Source organism: Mya arenaria, chromosome 15 (genome assembly GCF_026914265.1).
Source record: "Mya arenaria isolate MELC-2E11 chromosome 15, ASM2691426v1".
NCBI classification, from domain to species: domain Eukaryota; kingdom Metazoa; phylum Mollusca; class Bivalvia; order Myida; family Myidae; genus Mya; species Mya arenaria.
The window spans coordinates 8962800-8971006 of NC_069136.1; the positions used below are offsets into that span (position 1 = coordinate 8962800).

At 38.8% G+C, this 8207-nt stretch overlaps 1 pseudogene; it reads right to left on the reverse strand.

Annotated features, from left to right (window-relative positions):
- The window catches only part of LOC128220161 (tyrosine-protein kinase SRK3-like), a 62987-nt pseudogene extending 56992 nt beyond the window's left edge, over nt 1-5995 (reverse strand).
- Nucleotides 5996-8207: the final 2212 nt, after the last annotated feature.

Below are 8207 nucleotides of genomic sequence, written 5' to 3' on the forward strand. Positions count from 1 at the left end.
CTCTTTGAACAGAAAGGTTCAAGACCAGCCCCCCCCCCACACCTCTTTGAATTCAAAGGTTCAAGACTACCCCCCCCCCCTCTTTGAACAGAAAGGTTCAAGACTACCCCCCCCCCCTCTTTGAACAGAAAGGTTCAAGATAAGCTTCCCCCTCTTTGAAAACAAAGGTTCAAGGCTAGAATAAGCTATAATTGTGTAGTATATACGCAGTCATTTCCAGAAGCAGCAAAAATATGTTAAAATACACAGACACTGTATAGGCATTCTGTCAATCATGTTGAGGTCTAGTATAATTTCGCAGACACAACATAACAGTGCCAACATAGTATCATATGTATGAGATTACAATGATGTACCATGAGGGGTTTGTAACACACTGTTTTGACAGATAGTTTTCATATAGTACATCTCATCAAATCTGTAGAAAGTTGGTTTATATTAAGAACTCAATAAAATAGCAAAATACTTTACAGTATATTAAGAGCCATCATGTTTAAAAAGACAACTTTTTCATAAGTTTTGATTTCATGGGCTGTGGAATGTTTGTAGCGGTAATGTCGTAAACGTTTTAAATGTCAGAGACGCCAGAGTCAACTGTTAAATACAATTGTGTTAGAGTTTGTTATGATTCAGTTATTTGCCTAGTCTAGGATTGTATTGAGTTCTCTCACCTGAAGTTTTGCTGTGAAACAGACCGGCGACACGGATGTCGTTGCTCCCCAAACATCTTAATCACTTCCGGTATCCCGACACTACTTCCCGTCAACGAACTATCCCAGCTATGTGCACGGACGTAAATTTCATTCTTTTAAATGTACTCAAATTTCGTTGGTTCATGAATAATTATGTTGAACCATGGACGTTTACTATTCCTAATACACAAGCATACAAAATATGTTTTCTTTTTAAATCACTATATCGTTTTAATCGCTTATGGCTTCATCTGACATTAGACACGTTCCTGCCAACACCAACTTCAGTTTTGTTGTTTTTATTAATCCAGAATATTAGTCTGCTCGTTGGTAAAGTTCTGACACTGCTGGAAATCGTTGCTAGGCAACTATCATCTTTTGCGCTCCTCTGTGCGTTGCTAGACAACCTTCCTTTCCGTATACCTGGCGACAAAACGACAAGTAAGTTCAGGGTTTTGTTTTTGATTTCTAGCAAGCTGAAATAAGCTTTCCTTTAATTACTTACTTTTGCACATGCCCTATTACAACAGAAGTGGAATTAATTCTACTTCGCCGGAAGTTGATAAAATATGCATGATATTCTGCGCATGGCAAACATTTGCATTTCAACCCACTCCACTGTAGGTGTAGAACTTCTACCTTCACCGGTATTGTTTTGAAACGGATCAATTTATTTGTTTAAGCAATATCGCAGAAATTCATTAATCACCGCGTGTCTTGGATAGTCGGCAAAGTGAAGCCGCAGACTTGAATACAAGCGTTTGGACCATCTTGATTAATGATAAAACTCTATTGATAAATGCGCCAGTACGATTATTTAGCACTTACATTCTTTACAAAGTATTGTTTTATCAATGTTTCTAAGTGCAATGTCATCTCATCGATTATACATGCTTTTAATTCAAAAGAGAGATCCACAGGAAATTATTTCTCATTTAGAAAAAAAGATCAGTGGGAGATGACAGACGTAATCGAGATACGAGTACAGATATTCAAGTAGAGTGGAGTCGAGTTGACGCACACGAGTATAAGTTACATACCTTTTATTGTCTCACTGAATTGCAAATCACCGTACGACCTTGCGTATTAAACAATAATTTAAGTTTGTCATATGTACCAATACACAAAATAATCCATATATGAAAGTCACTTGATCAAACATAAAGTATGTATGGCAAAACATAAAACGTAACACCACGAATATACATGTACGTTTTTAACATGTTAATAAACAACTTGAATATGCACACTATTTAAGTTTGATTTTTTTCACAACTGTACACATATCATTTCTGATTTATGTTATATGAAATACAGCCACGCGAGAAATTACCTTGTTCGTTGTACTATATATTATAATATATACATATGCTTTAGTTCTAGAACGTAATTCATGAATTATCCATGCAAGCAACCACTGAGTCTCGAGTAGGCTGTACTAACAATACTATGGCAGCAGACTGAGATATCTCTAACAAGTCTGTCAGACACATGACTGTGATCCAGCACCATATACCGATACTAGGGATTGATTTCTCATTAACGGGCTCTTAATGTTGTCTATTATTGCCCGACTGCAATGGCATATTTTCTAGACATTATCCAGAAAATTGGTACAAAATAGGATGATGTAATTACCATGGTTTATTATATGCGATATACACTGTAAATAGTTCCAGCGTACTCCATGGGGACATGGCGGGAAATCAGTGCACGTGATGGCGATATGCACGTGCAAATGCTTTACTGATGCTTTTTAATGGATGTAATTATTGTGTTTTCATGTAGCCAAGATGGCATTATTGCATTTATCATCTTATTTTGGAGTATACGCTTTAACTACTGCATAGTCTACGTTTAAATATCTCTGTAAAATAACTATTAAAATGCATTTTTTTTAAAGAGATGGCTTCTGTTTATTTATTTTTTAATATATATTCTACCAGAATCATACTACTCGAACCTTTTCCTAGGTATCGACGACTTCGAAATAACGAGTTTCGACTGTATTTTGAAAACGGTTATGCCTGCGTGTTTTTGTTTCTGATATTAAATGCTGGACTCATAAGCCACAACAGAGCTAACATGCATCTGTTGTTTTAGTGTGTGTTTTTAAATATTTTGTAATAAGCTTTCAAGATAAACTATGCAAACTATTTGCCCAGATTTTATGATTTGGCATGAAAACCATTTGTTATTGCCAGTGGCAGGAGTTCCTCAGTGATATTTGGCTTTTTATTAAATGAAACACACAAATCCTGCCTCGTAATCAGACCTGCAGATCTGTTAAGATTCCTAATGATTTAATCGGTGAAGTTCGAGTTAGGGTTTAGTGTTTTCTATTTACTCTCGATTGTGACGAAAATAAGCTGAGCGACACTGTCCTAATGAACCATGAAACATATAAACAGCATGTATGTAACCGTGACCCTCGTGGGCTGTCCAGTCAGTGCATTCATTGAAGTGTTGGATGGAATAAACTTCAGCAATTACAGGATTAAACAACAGCAAAGATGGAACATGCGAAATGTAACTGCTCGCCTTTGTGCACAGTACAAAAGTGCTGATAACACTGCTTCAGTTGAGCAACAATATCATGCATAAACCAGCTTAAAATCTGCATCATTAATGCGCATCACAGTCGTTATTTATTAATTCATGCATCTCCCGTGCATCTATCGTGCACATCAAGGCCGTCTGATCGTCTGCTAATGCATTCGGTCACCCCAACTTTGTGTAATGTCGCAATCAAGGGAAATTATATTAAATGATTTGAGTGGGATGTGGGTTTCTTTTAATCATGCTTGCAGTTTATTAAAGCTGCTGTATCTGTCTGATCAGCTCAATGATAGACATTGTTCCCGCCTCTGTCACAAATCACCTTCAAACGATTTTAATGTAACTGGTTGAGGCGCCTTTGTAGTTACATATTTGAAGGGTTACTGGTATTGCAAGCCTCATCAATAATGGACATCCTGGTGACAGCCGCATTAACGTTTTATTGACTAGAACTAACTGATAGACTTATCTGTGTATGAAATACGAGCGCCGCGAGTGCTTGCTGTGGAATTTAATCAAAGTGTGCAATAAAAACTGTACTTAAAAACGTAGATGCACATTATATTAATAAATGACCATCTCAGACTCATGACATGTGACGTTGTTACGATACTGTGTCGTTTTTGTTTCAGAACTGGTCAAATAGAGTTATATTGTAAAATAACGTTTTCTACAAGTGTGCCTTAAAATAACACCAAATTGATTGTTTAGTAAGACATCTGTATAACACTGAACAAAATGCTGTAAAACTGTAACCGTGTGGAGTAAGCTGCATATAATCATGTACATATATACCATTCCCTCCCTTCCCAGGGGCCGGTGAATGGTTGAGGCGTACAGTTAACGAATCGGAGGAAATTTTGAACGTACACCGTAGCATTAGTGTTTGTTAATTTTCGCCAACATTGTTTTGTTACATAAGGGAAATTTGTTGACATTTTCTTGCATTGAATTACATCATATATATATCCGTTACCATATATGATACCCGCTTCCGTATGTGATACCCGCTACCATATATGATACCCGCTACCATATATGATACCCGCTACCATATATAGTACCTGCTACCATATATGATACCCACTACCATGTATGATACCCGCTACCATATATGATACCCGCTACCATATATGATACCCGCTACCATATATAGTACCTGCTACCATATATGATACCCGCTACCATGTATGATACCCGCTACCATATGTGATACCGCTACCCGCTACCATATATGATACCCGCTACCATATATGATAACCGCTACCCGCTACCATATATGATACCCGCAACCATATATGATAACCGCTACCCGCTACCATATATGATAACCGCTACCCGCTACCATATATGATACCCTCAACCATATATGATACCCGCAACCATATATGATACCCGCTACCATATATGATACCCGCTACCATGTATGATACCCGCTACCATGAATGATACCCGCTACCATGTATGATACCCGCTACCATGTATGATACCCGCTACCATGTATGATACCTGCTACCCGCTACCATATATGATACCCGCTACCATATATGATACCCGCTACCATGTATGATACCCGCTACCATGTATGATACCCGCTACCATGTATGATACCTGCTACTCGCTACCATGTATGATACCCGCTACCATGTATGATACCCGCTACCATGTATGATACCCGCTACCATGTATGATACCCGCTACCATGTATGATACCTGCTACCCGCTACCATATATGAAACCCGCAACCATATATGATACCCACTACCATATACGATACCCGCAACCATATATGATACCTGCTACCATGTATGATACCCGCTACCATATATGATACCTGCTACCATATATGATACCCGCTACCATGTATGATACCCGCTACCCGCTACCATATATGATACCCGCTACCATGTATGATACCCGCTACCATATATGATACCCGCTACCATATATGATACCCACTACCCGCTACCAAATATGATACCCACTACCATATACGATACCCGCAACCATGTATGATACCCGCTACCATATATGATACCCGCTACCATGTATGATACCCGCTACCATATATGATACCCGCTACCATATATGATACCCACTACCCGCTTCCATATATGATACCTGCTACCATATATGATACCTGCTACCATGTACGATACCCGCTACCCGCTACCATATATGATACCCGCTACCAAATATGATACCCACTACCATATACGATACCCGCAACCATGTATGATACCCGCTACCATATATGATACCCGCTACCATATATGATACCCGCTACCCGCTACCATATATGATACCCGCTACCCGCTACCATATATGATACCCGCTACCCGCTACCATATATGATACCCGCTACCCGCTACCATATATGATACCTGCTACCCGCTACCATGTATGATACCCGCTACTTGCTACCATATATGATACCTGCTACCATATATGATACCCGCTACCCGCTACCATATATGATACCTGCTACCCGCTACCATATATGATACCTGCTACCCGCTACTATATATGATACCCGCTACCTGCTACCATATATGATACCCGCTACCCGCTACCATATATGATACCCGCTACCCTCTACCATATATGATACCCGCTACCCGCTACCATATATGATACCTGCTAAATGCACAACTCGTGTAAAATTAAGGGGTGTGCATTCCGCTGCCCCAACTCTTTTATTTATAATCGAGAACTGACAACACCTACCTTCAATTGCGTTAAATGAACACAAACCTCGACCCGCGAGCACCGGAAGGCGCACACATCAATTTAACTGAGCCACTGTCGCCGGCAGCGGTGCTGGACGTGTACGTCTAGATGACAGGTATAAAATGTACAGCCATACTGGAACTGGTTGATTGTTTTCATGATCCTTCGCCCCTAGAATTCCCAGCAATGATTGCCAATGCATTTATTTGATAGGGAAAATTGATTGGAAGTACGACCAGCCATGAACATGATTGATTGTCAACCCATCCGTGTGATTCCATGTTATGCGTCGCTTCAGTATTATATATTATATTATTCCGGTGAGAAAAACAGACAATATGCAGAGTTGCCGAGAAATGTTGGCTTAGGCTTAATAGCTCGGAACAGTTCAAGATCTTGTTTTCTCACATGATCCGATGAAGCTTGGACGAATGTCTAGTTAATGTCAAGGAGAAAAAGGTATTTAGTAGCGTTACCGAGATGACATACGTCCACTTTTGCCTTTTGTGTTTGCCTGCGTGTGTGTGTGTGTGTGTGTGTGTGTGTGTGTGTGTGTGCGTGCGTGCGTGCGTGCGTGCGTGCGTGCGTGTGTGTGAACGTGTGTGCGTGTGTGTGTGCGTGTGTGTGTGCGTGTGTGTGTGTGTGTGTGTGTGTGTGTGTGTGTACGTGTGTGCGTTCATACGTGCGTTTGCCTGCGTGTGTGTGAGTAGGCGTGCGTGTGTGTGTGTGTGGAGCGTGTGTGTGTTAGTGTGTACGTACATGCGTGCGTATGCCTGCGCGCGCGCGTGTGTGTGTGTGTGCGTGCGTGCACGTGCGCGTGGGTGTGCGTGTGTGGAGCGTGCATGTGTGCGCGCGAGTTTACGTGCGTGCAAGTGTACGTGCGTGCGTGTGTGTGTTCGATATATTCTTATTATTATTATTATTATTATTATTATTATTATTGCTTTGTTTATTGCCTTGATGCGTTTGAAGTAAGACAGTTATGTTTGTATATTATGTGGTGTTAGACTTAAGGTGTAACCTTCTTTAAATAAAGTTGTTTATGGAAAGAGAGGGGTCTCCATGTCGTTTTCTCAAATGTGCATCATCGTATGCCCCAATTAAGTGAAATTAAATACATATTTATGTCTAATATTGATATATTCGGATTTTGGTAAATAATTTCGCGTGGAAATATAGATAATACTATTTAAAATATCGCCAACCATACTTTCATTTTACTGGATAGATACAATTAAAGGGGTAGTGGAATTCACATCTATATCAAAGATAACTTACACATGTACCATTTAAACACATACACATGTAAACAACAAAAGGACAAGTTTGAATCGATATGGATAGAAATATTTTATACAGACTCAAAACCATTTCTTCCCAACTTCATCTAGATTCTAGATTTTACACAGAAATTGATTGATGCATATATAAAAAGCAGCTTGAATAAATTGATATGAAAGAAAAAGAGTACCATATTATCGGCGATTATAATATTCAGTACAACCGAAACTCAAATACATTCATGGGTAAGAAAAAGGTCATCCACATCAGTAGAGTATGATTTAACCCATATGGTCAAATCTCCTACACGAATAAAAATTAATTATCTTAAATTATCGATCATGTCTAATCACATATGACTGATAGAATTGTTGAATAACTGATAGAATTGTTGAATGACTGATAGAATTGTTGAATGACTGATAGAATTGTTGAATGACTGATAGAATTGTTGAATGACTGATAGAATTGTTGAAGTTAATACTCCAGCCTATGCTCTCACTGAAAATGTTCATGTTCGCTTTACACGTCACACAAATAATGAAAGTTATAACAAACCGTCACCATACATCAATAAACACAGACAATATAATTCGTTTTGCTATCATTGAATACCAAGTTTTCGCGTTTTATTGGCCGTATTAGCAATACATCAGCCTTTGGTCATAAACAATACACATAGAATGAGATGAACATAGATTGAAAAAGTGACAAATACAAAAAAGCAACAACAAAAAAAAAACCCCAAGAATAACAGTTCACACGTACTTATTATACAAAACAGATTAATTACATAATTGATTGTACTTTTTAGCTATGATCGAAGCAACTGCATCGATGCTGACAAAACGTCGTTGAAAAGCATTGGAAATATATTTGACATTCAAACCCTACATTTATTCATTGTATTCCATGACCTGGTAATATGGTATTGCGGACGTAAAT